The 22,894-nt window shown below is 40.4% G+C and overlaps 1 protein-coding gene across 2 annotated transcripts in view; it reads left to right on the top strand.

The window, feature by feature from the left end:
• Positions 1–22,634, top strand: part of CDK14 (cyclin dependent kinase 14) — a 614,101-nt gene extending 591,467 nt beyond the window's left edge. For both annotated transcript variants that reach the window (XM_090047105.1, XM_090047106.1), the window contains one exon: positions 18,201–22,634. The gene's annotated coding sequence lies outside the window, so the exon portion shown is untranslated. The remainder of the gene's footprint in view (positions 1–18,200) is intronic.
• Positions 22,635–22,894: the final 260 nt, after the last annotated feature.

Here is a 22,894-nt window from a genome sequence, read left to right as displayed (position 1 = left end):
AAAAGGGGAGGATGGTTATGAAAAAGTAGATTGGATAATACTACATATGTCCAAGGCAAAAAAGGGCAACTTTCAGTCTAGCATTCTCTTCCTCCCTTTTTGTGGAGGTAAATTCCTACAGCTGTTTGTTTGTTTTTAATTAATTGGTGAGGGGAAAATAGTTTCCTTATTTAGAAGCATATTGACCATCCATATGTGTCATTAGTAGGAAGGGACAAATTCAGCCCCTTCCTACCTGTGGTGCACTTGCTCCTCACTTTCCTGGTCCACCCAAGATTTAAAAACAACTGTCTGACAGGGGCAGCAGCATTTATATTGAGGCAGCAGTGGGGGTGGGGGGTCATTTAGTTCCATGGTTCATTATAATCTGCCTAATTCCTTCTAAAGTCTTCATTCCGTAGGAGAAAACGACACTCCTTCCTTTTTAGTTGCTATCTTCTATTTCAACAGCTCTCCCTGTGCCTGAGTTTTGTTTTCGTGCATGTCCTGATCTAACTTTGGCTGACTCAGAACGTGCCAAATCCTGGCTCTTCTAGTTTAACCACCATTAATCGCTTGACGCTGCATTTAGGGATATGTGCAAAAATGAAAGCCTCCCTCTACACACGCTGGTTCAAACTGCCAGGCTATTTTCTCTTCCAGCTTCCTTACTCATTAATATTTACTAGCAAGTCAGGAGGCAGAATTGGATCAGCTGATTGGGTGAAAGCAAACTCCTTAATTGTTCTCCTGCTGATTTGTGGCAAGGCTGCCCCTTCTGATACGCAGCTTCAGCTACTTCAGTGTGATGACATATGGGCCTTAAGGGTAGGAATTCATTTTTGTATTTTAGCCAAGTTTCTGTTTAATTAAGTATTAGCTCTGTGCTTCCCTTTCGCATTGTCCAAGCCTCTGCTGCTAACTATCCTCTTGCTTCTGTTTACCTATTGGCTGCTTTACTGCACCTGTTTTCAGACTCACCTGCTCACTGTTCAGCTGTTGACCATCCATTCTGCTTCCAGCTATTCTGTTAACCTGGATCTCCCAAGCCATCCGTACTGTTGAATGTCAAGAAGCAGACCAGAATTGTGAACTTCAGAATCTTCCTGAGTCCAGGAAAATGAACGGAGGGAAAGCAAGCCCTCACTCTTCTTCAGTGAGAGCAGTTTCTCAAATCAGTGCATGTAATATTTTGCTTCTGTTCTTAAAGTAAATAGTGTACAACCTATGTTGTTTTCAATGATATGTTATGCATTTCACTCTTACAGAGGTTGAATGAAAAATTAGCTGCTTCATATTCACAAAGTTGTCACTGTTTGGAGTGTTAATGTTCTGAAACTTCCCAGGATATAATTTCAGTCTCTGCATTGCTCGTGGTATCTGTTTTTCTCCTGCTTGATGAGAACCTCAGGACTCTACACTGAAACCATGGTAGAGGACCCCAACAATTTGAAATGTCAGTCAATTTTGTAATATAAGTTAAAAGTTATTTCAGATTTCACATTGCTCCTTGATTCTCTTAGCCATTTTGGAGGGTATCATATCTCCCCTTTTTAATTTTTTTCTACTCTTTGTTTAATATATGAGAGATTACAGAGGAAAACATGAAAATGACTACACTGTATGCACAGAACATGGCTCCTGCCACATACACAAAGGGCACAGGTTAAAAAAATACTATCTTTTCTCTAATCTCTTTGAGTTTGCTGTGACTTGATAGGTGTTGCTTTTGTCAACAATAGATAACAATTTCCACAAAAGCAAGAAGTTTAAGCTGTTGATATTCCTTTAAAATGTTCCCCCCCACACTGTTTTCAACTTTAAAGAACCTTGTTTCATAATTTCCTTTTTAGTCGCACACTACCTCCAGACCCCTCTTTCAAACTCTGCTATGGAAGGCAGTGAGGTAGAGTGGGGGAAAGCTTACTGATCAGAACATATGACCTAATAAAAACAGAAGGTATTTCCTTCTATTTAATCCTTTACATCACAACTATGCAAAACCATAATCCAGGACTGATGCTGTGTGGCAAGCAAAGGCCGACAACATAGCACCCCTAGAATGATGACCATGACACCTTTAAAGTATAATGAAGAGCTGAGTAGGTCCTTGAGAAAACTGACTATGATCACAAGCTTGCATTGATACTTTTGTGGGGATTTATCTTCAAATGGGAAGGGGAGGTATATGGGAGATAATACGCACACCTCCCTGTGTGTAACAACCTGCAGGAACATTGTTTTTCACCTAATTATGATATAATAGTGAATTGCAATTCAGTAGTGACAAGTTCAGAATGACATCAGGAAGTAGAAAGGTGCCACCTACTGAAGAACTGCAACCCCAGAATAGTCTATCACCCCAGAACAGATGTGATATCACCATGTGGCTTCAGATTCAGGCTGTGGTGCACCTGTTAACAGCATTGCTAGTTCTACAGCAATCTTTGGAGTTGTGTAGTAGCAGGATTTTATTCTGCAGTATAGAATCTGTTCATCTCCTGTTAAAACTTGATTGTTTCTGTAGTAGATAAAATACAAGATCACTTTTCCAGTACCACCCAGTTTCTTTGCCACTAGAGGTGCTAAGACTTAGAAACACCACTATCACTTTCAGTCCAAAAACGTGGCTTAATTATCCATTTGCTTTCTATAAACATAACCTCAGACATAACAACCTAATTACTTATTTATGGTTATAAAAATTATTATTATAACCCTTAAATGCAAGATATATTTCATTTCCTAATTAAATTAAGGATAAGGACAATTTGTAAGGGGATTGTGACTGTATTAGTATATAGTTCAGTGTGCAAGCTCACATTTGAAGGTGGAAAATCTGTAACTGTGTATACAAAAGTGTCCATCACGTCTGTTAGTAAATATTCATGTTAGTTTTGGCAGGTGAACACACCTTCCACTTTTCTTTGAAAGTCAGACCTAGTAAGCTTCTCTAACAGAAATCACTGCAACAGGTTATCTTAGTTTTATACCTGTTTTTTTAGAAATATTCCCCATCTCACCTTTTTGTCATTCTTTCTAATTTTTTTCCGTTTCCTATGATAGTTTAAGCCTAATACCTTCAGTATTTTGAGAGATTGGCTACATTTTTTGTGACCTGTGAAACAAGTGCAAATTAATCAGATAGATTCAGTTTTATTTCCCATGAACAAAGGGGACTTATTGCTGTTGTGTAATGCTAGAGAAGTTTCAGTTTGAGAAAAATCTGTCATAAATAAATGTATGTGCCCACCCAATTGTTTGATATTAAAATTATCCATGAGTCCTGGCTGTTGCTTTGACTACTGAGTACTTACAAATAAGCTTATTAAACATGTTTGTTTTCTTTTGTAGCTGTAAAAATACTTAGGCTGCCACACAATTATTTTTTATTTGATTTATTTAAATAGGGTTAGGTAAAGGTGCAATTTAAGTGGAAGGTTAAAGGGTTGAAATCCTATTTAATTAACTTATACTCACTTGGGAAGTAGCCAAAGTAAAAGAATGCAGTAAAAGTAAGCTTCAAATAATGTGAAATCTTTGAAAAGAACTAACCACCTTTGGTGAAAGGCTTTTCTGTTCTTAACCTTGTGTCATTTAAACTATTTAAATGAGCCATGCAAAACCTTACATTTAATATATAATGGGGCTTCAAAAGAAAGATTAAATATTTCTTGACAGTTACAAGAAAACTGATGCCATGCCACTGAAAGAAAAGGTTATAGGTACCTTTTTCACCAGCATTCCCATTCTTGCATACCAACTGTATGTACAATGTGTAATCTGACATCTGTTATTTTGGTCTGACCTGTACAATCTGTAAAGCATGTTATGGTGCTAGTTAAAAACATAGGCCAAGACTTTCATAAATGACTTGTAGTTGTGTGTTCTTAGCTCTTGACCTATGGAAGAAAATCTGGTTCATAGAATAGGATCTGGGACAGAAGTTTGATAGACTGGTTTAACAAAACAGTTAAGTTTGATACTATATTCATCCAGGTCTTTCTTAAACCAGTTTTGGCCGTTTTGAAACTGGTTTATGTGCACTGAATTTCTGTTATATTACAGGTTTAAACTGGCTTCAGATCACTTAAACCAGTTTGTGCAAGGTCTGTTCCTAGCCCAAGTGCTCAACTTTTTTTTAGTATTAGGCTCTTGGAAAGTGTTGCAAATCAAAGACCCAAAGTTACTTGTTATATGCGACTATCTTAGGCATTGACTTGGAAAACATCCTACCTTAGATAGAAAAATGACCGACTGCAACAAGTAAAACTTCCATGCTATTTCAGGCCCCCTTCATTTCTACAAATTAATGGTCCCTAATCCTGCATCTGTGCCCACAGTAGTGTCACTCCAACTAATTCTACAGAAGCTCTTCTTGTGGAGTTTTGCTGGTCAAGTGTTTGTCATGTTTTGCTATGCAAGATTTTAGGGCTTTGATAGGAGGAGAGTAAAGCAGATGACCAGCAGCTCTTTGTGGCATCCCATAGATTTTCAGTTAGACACTCAAGTAGGAATTAATACTGCTTTTTCTTGGGAGCATTGGATTGACCATGATTGGGAGCATTGGTGATACCATTGTACAGTCATGAGAGGACTCAGCTTACGGCAAAGATAAGGAGAGTAACAAAGAGAGGAGGAAACGTCTATGCACATGCTTTTGTATCTGTAAGAGGGGGACTTCTTTTTCATAGATTTCATAGGCATTAGGGCTGGAAGGGACCTCGGAAGATCATCAGGTCCAGCCCCTGCCTAAGGGGCAGGAAGTCAGCTGGGGTCATAGGATCCCAGCAAGATAAGCATCCAAATTTCTCTTGAAGGCATTCAATGTGGGTGCTTGAACCACCTCTGATAGCAGGCTATTCCAGACCTTGGGGTCTCAGACAGTGAAGAAATTCTTCCTTATGTCCAGCCTGAAACAGTCTTGATGGAGTTTATAACTGTTTGACATTGTCATCCCTTGGGGCACTCTGGTGAACAAACGTTCCCCCAGATCCTGGTGAACAGCCCTGATAAACTTATAGATGGCCTTCAGATCACCCCGAGCCTGTGTTTTTCCAGGCTAAAGAGTCCCATAGCTCTCAGCCTGTCATCATAAGATCTGTTTTCCTGACCTCTGATGATGCACGTGGCTCTTCTCTGGACTCTCTCAAGCTTCTCCACATCCTTTTTGAATTGTGGAGCCCAAAACTGGACGCAGTACTCCAGCTGCAGCCTCACCAAGGCTGAGTACAATGGGAGAATGACGTCCCGGGATTTGCTTGAGAAGCATCTATGGATGCACGCCAGTATTTTGCTCGCTTTACTAGCTGCAGCATCACATTGAAGGCTCATGTTCATCTTGTGGTCAATCATGACCCCCATAGATTTTGAGGTTCTACAGATATGGAGGAAAACCTCAGCTTCAAAAAGTCCATTTCAGGGACTTCCTGACTAATCTGTCTCCTTTGTGTTGCATTCTCAATGAAAAAGAGCATAGTCTCAGGGTTCGAGTTCCCCACATAAGAGAGGAGAGTCCCTGCATGAGTCGGTCAGCATCCCTTCCCCCTCCCAACAGCCTGGAGTTCATGTGCCACCATACACAGCCCTCAGCTTGCCTCACACCTTTCTAAGCAGCCCAGGCAGCAACGGCTCCTTCTGGCAGCCACCATAGCTGGCCCCAGCACCTTGGTACTAGCAGAGACCTGTGCACACAGCCCCAACTCAGGCCAATTTTTTTTTTGCAGACCCCTGCAAGAGTTGAAGTGTAATTTGAGCCTATGTAGCAAAAATGGTTACCTTCTGCAGTGTGTCTGTTACTTAAAGTTGGCATTCATTTCCTGTACCTAAATTGTGGGTAAGAGCCTCATGATTCAGCTGTGAGCTTTTCATTGTATTTAATTGCATATATACTTAACTAGCCGATTGCCCATCAAGAATGATGGATTTCAAAGGAGTGTTTACATGGCTGGCCCTGAAGGGTGAGTGGCTGGGGGGGCATGTAAACGCTCCCTCTGCTGTTGCTGCCACCTCCCCCAGCCTCCAACGTGGGGGCTCCCTCTCCCCACCTGCCTCTGCCTTCTCCCCTGAGCAGCAGGGCTTCTCTCCACCTCAATGCCTCCCCCCCCGCATTCCTCCCTTCCTTCATTCCCCACTGCCTCTCCCCCTCTGCCAGCTGTTGGTAATGAAAGTTGTGGGATGCATGCATGTGTCGGGCACCCCACCCTGCTAGGCACAGAGGGGGTGTTGGGGCTGGGTGGCAGGGGTGCTGGCACCGTGACTCTACTCTTCACCTCCCCCCGCTCCGTGTCCAACTGGGCCCGCACAGCCAATTGCTCTCAAGAGGCACAGCCGCAGTTGACAGAGTGTTACAGACAGACACATAGACAGACAAAATCCTTTATATATATAGAATGGTTGCAATGCTGTCCTGAAGAATGTATTTTAAATTACGTGACCACTTCTGTATGATGCTCAGTCTCTGAAAAGCCATAGCACAAATAGTTTGTATAGCCAGATGGATCTCACAAAACAGCATCTTTCAACTAGGACGATTTTTTGCTATTCAGAATGCAACTATAATGATGTCCCTTCTGTCAACTTAAAAACATAACTCAGCGTTTCAGATGAAGAATTCCTCACTGGTCTCAGAAGTACTATTTTTTTTGTAAGGAAAGTCTAGAAAGAATATTAGCGCAAGCAGAAATATGAATGACATTATTCCTGTGCTTCTACTTTTCTCTTTCCAAGTGCTTCTTTCCTACTCCACGAAACACTTAGCTTCCTCCCCTGCACTCCAAAGAAGGCAACTTATACAATTTATGAGTGTTGAAATGGAGGTGATTGTTAATCATATCTATGATTCTAAATGAAACTGCTGTTAAGTCTTTAAAAGTTCTTGTTTATTTTGTTCAAATCAGTTGGAACAATTAACTTGCCATTCCCGAGACCCTCCTGCAGTTCATTCTCATCAAAAGCATCTAAATTGAGACAGAAGTTTCCCTTGATTATTTGTCACCAAAGCCTCTAATTTGTTCCAAGAACACTGATTTTTCAGGAAGCATCATGGATAATATTAACAATCATGTTTGTGGATGATATTAACAAATCATGTGCGTGTCAAATCCCATATTTACTATTTATAGATATCTTTGGCTCCAAATAATGAGCCCCTTAAACTTTTGAATGGAGTTGAATGCCAACAATTCATCAAGCATGCAGCTTATATTTAATTAGCTTATATTCAATTTTTAACTGGCAGATTGTGAACCCTTTACTTCAGCAGTGTACAACCTTGGCAACACTGCAGGCTGCACTGGCAACTTGCCAAAAACCAAAGGGCCACGCCTAATTTGCATCTACATTTGCATATAATTTTGATCAAATAAATGTGCAGTTATGTTTTGGAAGAATGCTCTCTATATGGGCACAATGTTTGTCAAAGTACAATGAAAAAAATGTACTTGAGAGCTACAGTGGGATAAGTAGTACTGTTTTTCTGAACTTCAGTACCATTTTGATCCAGGAAATAGTCATATATATTTTCACATGAAACTGAGTCTGCTATTGTAGTCTGAGTTTTTGCTCAGAGTACAATAGAAAGATTGTACTTACAAAGAAATTGGCACAAATACTAACTCTATTATGTAATAGCGGATCCTGGTTACTTGGTAGCCATTTGTAGAAATTCAGTAAGCTTCATTCATGAAATTTGGATTGAGGCAGGGTTAGTCAATCTGTTCTCCTGGAATTGTAGCCTTATAATCTTCTTTCAGTTGGAAACTTGGCACCAGAAAACTTAAACACTTCTCTTTCCATTTGAAAACCTAGACAGTATGATTGATTACTTATATATTGAAGCTTGCCATCCCTCTAACTCACAACTGTTTTACACTTCCTTGAGGAAATCAGAAAATGAGAAAACCCATTCCACTGAATATACTGTAAGAAAACCCCAAAACTTTCAGCCAGAAGGATAGGCCCCTAGACTTCTCTGATTTGCTGCTCCACCACATGAAGAGACTGGCCTTATTAGGCAACTTAGCATGTTAAAAAAACAGCCCCAAAGTGTTCCTAAACTTTTTGGGTCCATTCTCCTCCTTGGTCAGTAGGCCATTACGTAACTGTGGCCTCTATACATCTGCTCTGACACGTTCTAATTGGAATACTCTAGTATCACTGCAGCATCATTGAATGATCTTTAGTTAAAGTATCCTGCAGCCATTTTTACATGTGCAGGGCCTTAATATACATGACACTAATTAGAGTGGCTCTCCGAGTATTGCTGTAATTAAAACGCCCCCACTCCACCCCGAGTATGTGTATAGTCACCCATAGTGCTGAGTTAAGATATTCACTGGATGTCTGGATCCCTGAAAATGATTAGCTTTTTTGAGTTGAGAAATGCCTTGAGACTTTAAAAAGGTGAAGTCATGCTGTGAGTAATGTACTGAAGAATGATTGTCGAAAGACTGAATCACCAGTCTCCTTCAACTAATTGTTGCTGCTGAAACTCTCAGCCCTGTTCACCATTCTCCTAAATTTGCTTTGGGCAATCAAGAACTTTCTCATCTGTTCCCGCTGCTGCTCCATTCCTTTGGGGGGACAGATTCAAACCAGGATCAGCTAAGCCATAGTACACACCCCATTGCTGATTTACTCGGTTTTTGCTTTCGGATCTGGTATGTGCCATCATACCTGCTATGCCTAATCAATAGTGGAAAAACAGAAAAAAATAAAAACACTTGACTTTTCATTTGTTAGAACTAACCACCAACTTTAATATAAAAATGTCCTTGTTTTACAGTAGCATGAAGCTGTCCCAGCTAAGATTAGGGTCCTATTATGTTAGTCACCATGTGGAAACACTTCTTAGCACTATAGGTTTAGGTTCAGGGAAATTAAATTGTGTTAGTTCATATTCTGATGGTTCCCTTTCTGGTAGCTTTTCTGTAAAAGTATAAGGGTTAAAACTGAGGAAACTGCCACCAAGCAGGATGAAAGAAGCACTGTTTTAGACTCTATAAATGCCTGTGAGTTGTTACCAATGTTCAGACTGGGCATTTATAGACGTGGTACATCTATAATTAGAGCAGCTTTGAGAGAAGCTCATTGAACTTGAGTTAGTTAAAGTGCCCCAGCCACCATTTTTCGGAGTGGGAGTGCTGATACACGTGACACTGGAGTCTGCTGCAGCACAGTAATTACCACGCATCAGCAGACTCGAGTCTGTTCTGACGTGTTGTGATTACAATGCATCAGAGCAGCCTCTCTGCATGTGTATAGGCAGGCACTGAGCCTACATGCAGAGGTGACAAATCAGTAAGTCATGCTAAGTGAAAGCAACACGGCTGGGGCCTGAAGATCAGCAGGAAGTAAGAAAGCCCTTTATTGTGTGGTTTGAAATATACATTCTATAAATTTGATGACATCAGTAGTATTAATATTTCTATAATCTTGTTGTTTACCAAAATCATGAGGTGCTTGTACACATGACAAGGGCTTAGTCCTTCAGGGTTGCATTATATGCCCCCTACATTGAAACAGTGATTTTTTAAATTGAAATGGTGGGTTTTATTTTTCCTTCACTGTATACACATCATTGTCCTGCTGGCTGTAGGCACCTGCTGAAGGGAGAAGCAGTGGGGCACCTGACTCTTTTTTTTTTTTTTTTTTCCAGCAGAGCCTGCCTACCTCTTCCATGGCCTGCTGGAAGCTCACCCCCACCTAAGTGGGCCCTGGTCCTTCCATTTGCAGCAGCAGCACCCCTTCGGGGCCAGCTTGGCAGGCTGCTAGTGGACCGGGTGCTGCCTCAGCTTGCTGGTGCCTGATACAACTCTTCCCTAACCCTACCTGGGCTTCCAGCACCCCATGGATCATCCCCACCACCTTCTCCAGCCATCAGCACACCTAACCACCCTCCTGCTGCCTCTCTGTGCTGCCCCAGGGTGGCTCCAGGCATCCTGGTGGGCACAGGCACTTGCTGAAGGGAGAAGTAGTAAGGGGCCTCATCCTTTTTTTCAGCAGAGCCTGCCTGCCTCTCTTGCAGGCAGAGTGAGCTGACAATAATGGCTACAAATTTCCAAGTTCCAACATTGCAAACTAAATCGGGCTGTGGTTTAGTTTGTGATGATGCAAACTCATTTAAAACCCCAAAACTTGCATATGTGTAAAATGTGATGTCATTAAGCCACACAAAAAGAATTTTTCTTCATGTGTGCATGTTAACATCATCACGTGTACAAGCATCCTTGGTGTCTAACTGTTAAATCCCTTTTCCAGTTCAAAATATGACTCCAATGTTTCTGCTTGGAAACTATATTGAAATCACTAAGACTGCTATTTTTGCAGCACTACTTATTCTCGGAGCTCACTTCTGGAAGGCTGTACTTAATTGTCAGAGAGTTTAAGACGTAGTAGATTCCTTCTTGGCCATTTTTCATGTGAAGTGTTATTCAAATGGTAATTGAGAAAGTCTTTGTACACTTTGTTCTCTAGTCAAAGAAAAAAAAAATAGCTTGGGGCCGTTTGGGGTAATGGAGGATGTTTGTTGAAAGATTCAGAATAAACCTAGTTTAGAAGTTATCACAGCCAACCAGAAGTTAAACATGCACTGGGTTACAGTACAAAATGAGTACTATTTATTTTTGTTTAATTCTAGTAGTTAATAAGCAAAAGTTAGTTAAAATATCTTTGGGAGATCTATGTACAAGGTATCCTAAATCTTGTATTGAGAGTAAAATGCCCCAAGATTGTTGTTCTAAGAGGCTAGTAGTATTAATAATATTACTTAGCATCTAAAAGTCTCATTGGGAAGTCAAATCTTTATTGTGATAGGCACTCTACAGAATCAATGTTCGTGAAATGCTGTGCTAGGCACTAGGGTTGTTGGTTGTAGCCATGTTGGTCTAAGGACATAAGCAGACAAGGTTCTTTGGGCAGATGTGGTATCTTTTATTAGACCACCTAAATAGTTGGAAAAAAAATTCTTTGCAAGCTTTTGGGTCCAAACACCTTTTTTGAGGCATAGAGAAAGTCTGTTGGTGTTTGTGTGCTTTCCTGGGTAGAACAGAAACCAAAATGCAAAATGTGATCTGTGAACATGCAAATGTATGACAGTAAGGTTCAAAGGGAATGGGTGTGAAAAGGTAGTTGGGGGAAGGGAAATGGGAGAAGGTGATAAAATGTAGCTGGTAAATGCAGACAGTTAACCTGAGGCTATCAGATGACAGGCAGGTTATAATGTGCCATAAATCCAATGTCTACATTTAGTCCATGATTTTTCTTATCCAGTAGATTTATGAAGTAAAGTTCGTAGGTTTGTCCATGCTAGGCACTATACACAAACACATTCTTGTAAGATTATAACATAATTTAGACATAGAGGTGAAGTGCCTTGTCCCAGACCACATATTTATTAAGTGACAGAGTCCTGGTCCTCTACATCGTAGTCCACTGCCAAGTCTTCTTTACCACACTGTATATTTTGGTGGCTCTTTGTGTCATTTTCTTAATTATATTTATATATTTAAAATGTTCAGTGTTGTATATCAGTATCCTTATCTATTATATTGTCCAGGTAATTTATTATTTATGTCTGGCAATTAGTCCTTTTGGTCTTATTTTTAACAAACCAAGTCAGTGAACCTGCAGTGACCTCCCTACAGGTAGACTTCCTATGCATGAAACTGTGGGGTTCTGTATGGGGGACAGAATTCCACCAAAGAGTTCTTTGCAGGGCTAGCAACTATAAAACTCATTGCTGTCTGTTTTATTGTTATACATAAATCAGAACTTTAGAGGTGGACTGAAATACAGTCTCAACTAGTTGGGACCAAAGTCTGGGAGACCAATTCTGGATTATCAAGTAAACACAATTTTAAGAGTATGGTAAAGTATGGAAGAGCAAGGAAAATGCATCATCAAATGTTATTTGTCAAGTATGGTTTAGTTTTCATAACTGGTATTATTATGATAATAATGGCATACAAGTAAATCCACACACGATTATGTTTTATGAATAACTAAGTCTTTAGAGAGATGGCTAATCACAGAGCGCTTGTTCTTTGCTCTGTTGATAATTGTTAAATCTTCACAAACATTACTAAAATACATTCAATATAAATTGAACTAAAAGGAGCGTGGCCTAGGTGTCTGAAAAGGATGCTATTTAGTCAGATGTGGGCCATTGTAAGAGGCAATTTCACAAACACTGCCTAATGTATTTGTTAAATATGATTAGGTCTTGCACCTTGCCTATACATACAGTTTGCACCAGTTCATCTAAGACTTCCTTCTAAATCACTTCAGTGTTTACCGTGTAAACACATTTTATTTAGAGTACCTGTCTACCCAGGGTTTGGAATCAATTTTAATAAAATTGATTTAAAAACACAACTTGAGTTAAACTGGGACAAGTCAGTGTATAGACAAGTATACAGACAGCATTCTTCTGATTCAGAAATGGTAAGAGACTACCAGCATTCTTTGGATTATAAGAATTATAAATTATGTGGGCCTGCTCTTACCCCTTAGTGGCTTCTGTAAAATGGTTCTTCCTAACATTACTAACATGCTTAATTTTTAGTGTCACATAGAGTTGTTTTTTAAAATATATATATTTTTATTATAATCTTATGACTTGCCTCTCTGTGGAGAAATAAAAGACATGGCCTGATATTATTGCAAATAATTTCAGTTCCATACACTACAAAAAGTATTGTTTTTAAAAGCTTGCAGTAGTGCACATGCTTGAGAAATAAAGCTACCTCACAGCATATAGCATTATGTATTTTTAAAGCATATATCTATAGATATTTATGCGTGTTACATATGTACATGTATTTTATGTATATTTGGACCCATATATGTACTTGCCATTTGTGTATGTGTGCATGCACATGTGTATATAAAATAATATATACCTACAGATATTTGAGGGGAAGAAGAAGTTATAAGAGGCTGGACAGATCTAATTTGTCTGTTTGCTTGTATTTAGCACTTAAGGGCTTATACATTCAGTTTGCACAAAAGAGTGATGAAGTACTTCTTGCTTATGCCTCAAATCAGAAATGCATGAAGTGCAGCTGCAGAGATAATACATTCTCCCCAAAGGCTTTGGCTGAGCAAATTAGGTGTCAATGGGGTGCCTGCGCAGGCAGTACTCTCTCTAATTAGTCTCTTGAGCCTAGTTGGTGGCGAATATAAGATGATCTAATCAATTGGTCTGTGTCTGATGGTACGTGTAAAAATCCTACCAGGCAGAGCTGTCTCCCACAGGTCACTCACCTGCACAGCAGGAACGCTCATTTTCATTTTTCATCTCTTCCATCACATGATGCTGACAGTTGGTTTTAAGAAAATTGAATCCAAAAAAATATCTAGTTCATAGGGCATGTAGGTCAGAATAAAGTTGCATTATGGGTATCGGCGATCCAATTAATTAGCATTTATAAAACGAGCTGCATGTAGATATTACCTGAATACAATTTTTTTGATAATATTTGTTTTTTTTTAATGGCTTTACTGGTAAAGATAGGAAAAACTAGTAAGTAGAAAAATACACCTCCAGGTAAAATTAAAATTTTACTGGGGGGAAGTGGCAGGGGGGAGGGATGGAGAAAGAGGGGTGGGTGGGTATGTGTGTGTAAGAGAGAAATAGAGATGATATTTTGTTGAGACATTTAAATTATGACATTTTTTGTTGTCGAAGATATGATATCCCCCAGTTGTCTGCTTGCTTTTATATTTAAAATCTGATTTCAGAGGAATGAACAGGCTAACCCAGCTGCAATCTAAATAGACCTGCCCTTGAAGTGTGTGTTGCATGCTAAGGGCTCTGCAGGAGTACAACTCCACCCCGATTTATACTTTATACCCACGTTCACAGCACCTTGGGAAGGATACTGAACCCACCAAAAGGCATCTGTGTGAAACTAGAGAGACACACTTTAAAGGGAAGAAAATTATTTTTCTTCAATTAGAAACAGACAAAGTCTTTAGGAAGTAATATCCCCTTACTCACCCTGCTCTGCTCCCTGCCTTTAAATTAGAATTAATATTTAAAATACATAGCTTTTGTATCTTTCAATTGTATTGGTGTTATATCTTCAGATACAGCATTATGATAATTCTTTGCTTATTTTTAAGATGAATTAATACATACTTTTCTGTCATTGGAGGTGTGAGAGAGAATTAGATGTGCACAGTGGAGAATTTCTCTAGATAACAAACACACAATTATGTTGCTTCATTTAGGTCACTGAATATATCAGATTCATCATTAACTTGCTTATTATCTTCTGTTACTTCTAGTAGAGACATTATTAAATCAAAATTGCCTCATTCTGCAATGCAAAAGTACAAGTTAATTTTTAAAGCAGTTTGTTCCATTTCTGAAGGTTTTTGTAAAGAAAGCAGAGAGGGCCCTGGTTTGTTCTTGGGAAATGGCAAGTGGTAAATATTCCATTTTGCAGTTTATGCTTTTCTAGGCAAAGCTGTGACCACTGGAAACACAATCTGCTAAGTCACCCAGCAAAACCTTGATTTGTGTAAGCATGGAAAAACTAGCAAATTTCAAGCAAAGATTTTTTTCTGAACTAAATCTTTTTTAAAAAAATGCAAAAGCAAGATGCTAAGCCATAAGGAAATTAAACTAGAGTGCAGCGTGGAAAACCCTGCTTCAGGAGCAGCCCCAGGTCTTAGGGCTATGTGAAGAATTGATTTTTTTAGTTCAGCAGCCAAACCAAAAAATCAGAAAAAGTGATTGGCTCAGATTAAGCTGCATTTTTTTCTGTTTTGTTTTTCTTGCCAAAGCAAAAAGCAGACTATAATTGTGTTGTGTTTTTTGTGAAACAAAATATTGTTTCATACATTTGTCAGTAAAGCAAAGGTGAAGGAGGATTAGATTCATAAGGAAGAAGGTGGTGGCAGCCTTAATCCAAGAGGTCAATGGTTCAGATGCTTGCATAGAATGAGGGTACCCAGGTTTAATTCCCACAAGTGGAATATTCACTTGAAACCATCTGCATGCATTCACATCCCTGCCCTGAATTCAGGCAAAGAGAGTATTTTGAAGGCACTGTGACCATCTCTGGAAATGTTGTAAATTCAGCCCTGAATTTTTTTTCCATACAAAACAATTTGTTAAGGTTAGTCCAAAATTGCAATGTTTGGCAAATTCACTCAACTTGAGCTGAAACCTCTCCATGCCTGATTAGCAGAGAATAAGGAAATGGGGCAGTATTGGTCATGTTAGTCATGGATGCCTGTATATGTGTGGGAATGTTGCTCCAATACGCTGTCCTAATTAGCATGTTCCAGCAGCGTCCATGTCTCGTGTATTCAGTGTCCCCACGCTTAAAATGATGGCGGGGACACTTTAACTAAAGCTTGTCAACTGAGCTTTAGTTAAAGTACTTCCTCTGCCATTTTGAAGCATGGGATGCTGAATACACAAGACACTGCAGGCACTTTAATAACAGTGGCTCTCAGAGCTGCTCTAATGAAAGCACCCCATGTAAGGACTCCTGTTTTTGGTATAACAGGAAACCAGACATCCCAGCCTGAGAACTAAAGGAAAGATGTTTCTGAAGCCAGCAAAATTGAGGATGGGATAACTTTAGTAATAAAATCCATGGTGGGTTTATGCTAACCTCAGCAGAAAAAAACAAAAGAGCACATATTGGACAGTTCTTAACATCTACCATATATGTTTATCACCACCACTGTTGATCTTTATGCCATAATAAATGCCAAAGTGATTCTGTTAGTGATTGTTGCTGTGCTTCTCCACTACTCTTGTTTTTCTTATACATTCCCAAAGACTTTAGTACTCTAGGGCTTGATTTCGTTCAGTAAGGATAAATGCAGAATGCTTCATCTGGGGAGAAGTAACCAGCAACATGAATATAGGGTAGGAGGAGATGTCCTGGCCACCACAATGGCTGAAAGGGACCTCAGGGTTATGGCTGATCACAGAATGAACATGAGCCACCAGTGCGATGCTGTAGTCAACAAAGCTGATAGCATACTAGGATGCATTAGCCGATGCATTGTGAGCAGGGCTAAGGCAGTGATACCTCCTCTCTACTTAGTGCTGGTGAGGCCCCAGCTTTAATACTGTGTCCAGATATGGGCACCACACTTCAAAAAAGACAAGGGGAATCTTGAAAGGGTGCAGAGAAGGGCCACAAGAAGGATTAAGGGCTTGGAGGACAAACCTTATGAGGAAAAACTAAGGGATCTGGGACTGTTTGGCCTAGGAAAGAGAAGACTGAGGGGGGACTTGGTGGCCATGTGTGAGTAAGGGGTGAATATTGGGAGCTGGGAGAAAAACTGTTCACTAGGGCACCCAAGGAAGGACAAGGAGCAGTGGCCATAAACTGTTAGGCTAGGAACAGACATTCAAAAACCCTAAGCCTGAATTGATTCTGTCTTTGCAAGTTAGTCTAACCTGCAAAGAGTGAACAGGTCTGCAGGTGGATAGATGTTTGGCACATGCCTGCAGTGGCTCAAGCCAGAAACCCAGGAGCGCTAGGAGAGCCCTCCCTTAACCCTACACCCACACCCTGCCCAGCTGAGCTCCATGCTCCTGCTGCCCCTCTGGGAGGAGAAAGAGAAGAGGGGGAAGAGTTTGCCCCAGCATGAAATAGAGCCTCCCCTTGCCCTTCGCCCCTGCTCTGGGGCTGGGCAGCATCGCATGGAGTATCCCCTCCCAACTCCTCAGGGGCAGGGGGTGGGGGGAAGCGGAGGAGGAGGAAGAGTCCTCCATCCAGCACCTCACAGAGTCCCCCTCCCCACCCTGGGAGGAGGAGGAGGAGGAGGAGGGGGAAGAGTGCCCCCCAGCATGGAACAGAGCCCCCCTCCCCACCCTGTGGGACAACCAACCCAGCATGGCCCTGTTAAAAGCAAAGGGGGCAGAGAGAGGGGTTAATTTCCCCTTCTGTCCCTTCCCTGTAACCGGGGTCTTGCAGCTCCCTCCCCCTCTGCTCCCTGGCAGACAGGCTGACCCTGGCTGTGGTGGGAGAAGAAGGGAAGGAGGGAAGAATTAACCCCCTCCCTGCCCACTTTGCCTTAACAGGGCCATACCAGCCCATGTCTCTGCTAGGGCTCATCTCTGCTCCAGCTAGAGAGCAGAGGGGCCAGGTCAGCCCTGCAGCTGGAGCAGAGAGTCCAGCCCAGAGAGCATGCTGGGGTGCTGGGGATGTCTGGTTTATTTTAAACCAGCAAGGGGTCTGGGACAGACATTGCATAAACTGGTTTGAACCAAATCAGTTAAGTCTAATACTACATTCAGCCAGGTTGATCTCAAACCAGTTTTGGCCATTTTGAAACTGCGAGAGGTCCTGGTGTGCAGGAAGTCCAGCAGAGGGCTGCTGCAGCCTGATGCTGGGCTCCCCATGCACTGCGACCTGTCAAAACCATAGGCACCGCCCAGTTGGGTGTCATATGGGGCTAATACAGCTCCCCATGTACAGGGAGCCTGGTATCAGGGTGTGGCAGCTCAGTGCCAGGCTCCCTATATGCCAAACTGATTATCAGCTAGGACTAGGAACTGTTTTGCTTCCTGGCCCCAACTGACAATCAGCTGATTGGCTTTATCTGTGCCATGGCAGGACACACAATTGTTGGATCAAGGATTAGATCCCATCACATCTTAAGCTGAATGTCTATCAGTGGTCTATCTGTAATATACACTCGTGTTACCAAATCTCTTTTGGGGGTGAAGTATGAGGGAAATGGTTGACAATCTCCCCGTATCTGAGATGCCCTATCAAACGAGCTGCCGCTAGAGAGATCCCTTAGTGCTTGACAGGAGAGGATTAAGGAAAAGAAGCAGGAATAGCCTGTAAATTCCAAAGTGTGCAGCAATAACCAGCAGGTTACTCTCTACTCACGTGGTGCTTGAACATCTTTGCTGCAGAGACAGCACTCTGCTACTATAAATATTACTGTACAAACTCAGTGGGAATGTGGGTGCCCATGACAGCTAAAGATCAAGTCACTTTTCTGTAGATGCCTCTGTGTAGATTTAGGTGCCTCACTTTGGGCATCTTATTTGAAAAGACTGACTTTTGAGTTTCCGTTTTGTTGAAATGTCTTGTTGAATGTGTGTTGGGCTTCTGTATGTTATTCAGAATTGACGAAAAGAGGCTGATTTGGGGAAAACTTGTTTTAGGTTCACAGATCATGAAATGATGCAGTTCATAAGACTTATTATAATTTCTGTTGTTTCATTACAGGATTAAGCTCACCAGTCTGAAGGAAGGGAACAACATTTAATGAGGAGGCCAGTAATATGAAGGAACTGTGGCCCTGTTTCCTTTCTCTCTCTCTCTCTATGGTGGATTTCATTCAAAAGAAAATTGAAGCTGGCAAGATACTGTTTTTCCCTGCAATTATTTAAAACCTTGCACGCATTTGGATACCTTGTGATTTCGGAGAACTATGTGAAGATTAAGCTTTTGCTTACTGATACATGGCATGTACTCTTTTCAGTCTTTTGTGTTTGATTTTGTTTGATTTTCCACAGCAGTGTAACATCTTTGTAAGGATTTTTATGCTTTCACCAGCAATGTCTTAAATACATTAAGACAACACATTTGGTGTTCACACTACTTCAGTAATGTCTGTACATAAAAAAAATAGTGGCATAAAAGAATGTGTGTTTTCTTTGAGAGTTGTGCATATTTTGCAACCTACAGGAAGACTATTTCTAGCTAGTGCAAGCCCAATGTGATGGATTGATTGACAATTACAGTACCATGCCAATATGCCTAAAGTGTCCCATCCATTGCCCCCCCCCTCCAGAGCATTCAGATCCATTTTTTAAACATGACAATAATTGCATGTTTATTTAGAAACTCAGAATTTAGTTACTCTGCTTAGACTGTGTAGCATGTCAGTTTTCAAAATAGGCCTGCATTGAAAACAAACATGCATACACACACAAAAATTACAAGACACTGTATCCTGACAGATACAGTGACACATTTCTTATCCTTTTAGTTCCATTAAGAATACAGAGTATTCATTAATGTTTTGGGGCCTTGACTACATCTTTTACTTTTTCCAAACTATTTTCCTTCTGGAATATTTTCTGAAATAGATGACAAGGAGAGGATGAAAGAGAACTGAACTGGCTTTAGGGCAACTTAGAACAACTGCTTGGATGTAGAAACAGTATGTGCTGAATGAGCCATTAGAACTAGCTTTGTTTTCTGCTTCTTAAAAAGCACACTGAAAAGTCATCCGAATCCAAGACATTTGCTGTTTCCCATCAGTGTACCTTTCCTTAGACATTCTGCGCTAGAAAACGCTTAATTGCTTTTTTCTTAATAAAACATTTAAATGCACACTTTGCAAACAGTGCAGTACATAATTTTTAAAAAGGGTGGCCTGCTGCCTCTGGCTGGAGGGGAAAGGCTAGGTGTGAGAGAAATTTGTAGAGTATGACAACTCCAAAGTCGAATGCATAAAACTGAACACAGATACTGGGAATGGAGCAAATTCTACTGTTGAGTTATAATAGTGCTTGAAAGGGAGTTTCAAGCCTTGTTATTCAAAATATAAAGGTTTCTTTACTTCCTGAGTTCATGTGCTGACATAAAAATGCATTGGTTTAGCATTTAATGTTTCATTTGGAAGGAGGAAAGGGACTCTGATTAATACCCCTTAATCAAATTCTAGCAGTGTTTCTGTTGGGAACTACTAAAGAACACCCAATAAAGCAAATCCTTGATTGTTTAGTAGGTACCAGGTACGTCTTATGAACCAGTATAAATATTATTCTGCACTTTCAAACACAGTTAAGGTGTGCAAATATACCCAATAACTGCATAGCCATTAAAACTATATGTCCCCTGTGACATCTTTGCAGTTCAGAAATGGAAAGTGACTTAAATCACACTCCAGTTTAAAACTTGCTACAAATTTTCTCCCATGTTTACAAGGGAAAGAAGAAAAAATCCACTGAACTTCTGAATTTACCACACACTGAAACTGCCTTATTTATAATTTACTTTGAGTTTCATGTTTCATTTTTTTGTAAGAGGAAAATCTTTTGTACATTATCTATGCTACTTAAATCATAAGCCATTCAATATTTAAAATTAGCTGGTTTTTAAAGAAAAAGGCTTTACATTACTGCAAAAATCTGAAGATTTTTTGAAAGTGTAACAAAGGTTTCAGTTAGTAAAAGAAGTATAGTTTCTTAGACATAGATCTACTTTGGCAGCTTAAGTAGGGAGGTAAACAATTATTCTTCTCAACAAAATGTAATGATTTGATGTAGAGAGTAATTCCTCAAACTGCTCCCTTCAGAGGGTTACAAATCTAGCACCTTACTATATACATCTGAAATTAAACATAGCATTTGCTCAAGTTGTGTGTGTGTGCGTGTGTGTGCACACGTGTGTGTAAGAGAGAGAGAGAAAGAGAGAAAAATTCTCTTCTCTCCCTAGCCCTATATTTAAATAACCATTGAAATCATTACAATTTGTAGCCAAAATGATCAAACTCGAGTGCCTGAATTGAGGCACATGAATATAGACAGGGTGTAAATAGAAAGTGATTCAATTTTTAGAGGTTCTACATGTATCTGAACTACCAGCAGAATTTGGGGCAATTTGAAGAACCAGTTCACTCAGTTTTGCACCTGACTTCAGGCCCCAAGTTTGGGCTGTGTTTATTCACAGGTTTATTCTTCTGTTGAGGAAGCTCTGGAATGCACCTGTGAGTTTTGCTCTGGAGGGGAGGGATGTTTGTATCCAGAAATCTGAAGCCTATGGTCAAGCATAGGCTACTACAAAAATGTTCTCTTGGATCCCCAAACCCACCCAACATGAGGGAGAGCTCCAAGGTTTAATGAAGCTCTGAATGTTGTTCTAGGTCTTGAAAACTCCCAGGCCCTGGCTGTGATGATTACATGATGTGTTCCCTGTCCCTCTCCTTCCAGAGCAGTCCCTACCTACCTCGTTGTCACCTTTCAAAAACCATCAGCTAGATCCCATACTAAATATGAGATCCTCTTTTTATTGTTATTTGTGAGGAAGGAGGGGGTTGGCGGGGTCAATAACATGCTGAACAGGTGTTTCCTCCACAGCTCTCCACAGAGACACTGGCTCACCATCCTCCCACTGAATGCTCTTTAGGGGACATTAGGCAGGACAATGGCTGCTCCCCAATCAAGTCTAAATCTGTTCTACGTGGGGCAAGAACAGGCAACCCAGCTCTCAAAGAGTGCTGTAGGGACCAGGGTCCTGCTGTCAGCCACTGCTGTGTTACACTATGGGCATTCAGTGCAGCATTTCCTATTCCTCTTGGCTGGTTTAGCAACCAAGCACCAGCAGAAACAGTAATCTCTGTGCTTGAGAAGCTGTTAGACATTATTGGTCCCTGTTCACCCATAGTGACTGATAGCAGTAGTGGGATAGCTTTCATTTTCCTACCACATGGCTGTCCCTTGGAGATGCTGTTCAAAATTGATGGGAGATGATGGCTTTACTTGAGAGAAAGGAGGGAGCATTTGTTTAGCATCCTTGAAATTTCAGGGCATCTGTACCAGGCAGATGAAAGCAGAAAAGCATCTTATGTGTTAAGTTATGTGACAGTAAGTGGCTGATAGGGGGAGGTGATGATGTGGATGGTCTGTGGGAAAGGAGAATTCTTGGGATGTTTAAATTTATATGTCTGAACTTTACAAATTAACCAGCTGGAGATGGAGTAGTCCACAGTCCTGTAGGGGCTAGAGTCACCTAGCCCTAACACATCATACCTAGCAGGGGGTTGCATAGCACTGGTCAGGACACTCTAGCACTGTGATAGTATCAGCTGCATCATCACTGCATAGTATCCTGAATTGATTTGGTCTCTTTATTTTTATATATATTTTTAAGGAAAATCATTGTGTAGGATAGTAAATCTGCACATGCAGCACATGAAAACTTTACCTGCAATGGCTAGAGATGCTGGGGAGGCATTCTTCCCTTTGGTGGGTGTGAGATCTTGACTTGGGCAGCTCTCACTAATGCCAAAGGAAATTAGAATGGCAAATTCCTGCTTACTAGCGGGATAGCTATCCCTCAGTGTGCTCTTTGGAAGTGTACCTGACTGAATGTATAGTCAGTGCTCTGTTATGCTTCTATAAAATACTCATCTGTGAATATTATTGGTTTTGTAATCTTTGTTATATAAAATGTTTAGGCTGTACATACTGGGGAGCAAAATACTGATACCCCATATAAATAGAAATATGTTGCATTACTGAGCATAACAATAGCCTACCCTACTTACATATAGGGGGAGGTAACTGTATATGTTACTGCCTTGCATTTTTGACATAAGCAAAATTAATGAAAAGGATGCACTATAAAATCCCACCCAAAAATATATTTCAACAGTGCAGCATAAAAACTCCTGGCTCACCAGCTAAAGTTGGGTTTTTTGTAGGATGCACTAAGAGTTGTTTCTTTCAAAAGGGGTTTGGTACATGAAAACAATGTTAATGTAATTAAGTATATATATACTTCAGAATGACAGCATAGTAAGCAGTACGGTAAAATTAATGTTGCATTATTTGTTACAACTTGTAATTTGTCTGTATTATGGAAGATGTGATGGTTTGTCAGCTGTAACTTGTTTTCTTGTAACATGATCTTGAATAAAGTGTAGCAGAATCTCTCTTCTCCTTGCTAAATGCTGTATAAGCCTAAGATGCAACAGATGTTCAACTGATATTTTGCAAAAAACCACACAAGATAATATCTATAGATGGCATCTGTATTTTATAGGATGGACACTACTGAGAAGAAAGTACTGTGTACAAGGTCATTACCTGAAAAGTCTTTGACTCCATATCAGCCATACTTAAGCATGTGTTTAGATTTAAGCACAAAATTTGTCACATCCTTATTTAAGAAAAAACTAGTACAGGTTT

The sequence above is a fragment of the Crocodylus siamensis genome, chromosome 5 (genome assembly GCF_052110815.1).
Source record: "Crocodylus siamensis isolate JL-2025a chromosome 5, ASM5211081v1, whole genome shotgun sequence".
Taxonomy (NCBI): Eukaryota; Metazoa; Chordata; order Crocodylia; family Crocodylidae; genus Crocodylus; species Crocodylus siamensis.
This window is presented reverse-complemented; position numbering and strand designations above follow the sequence as displayed.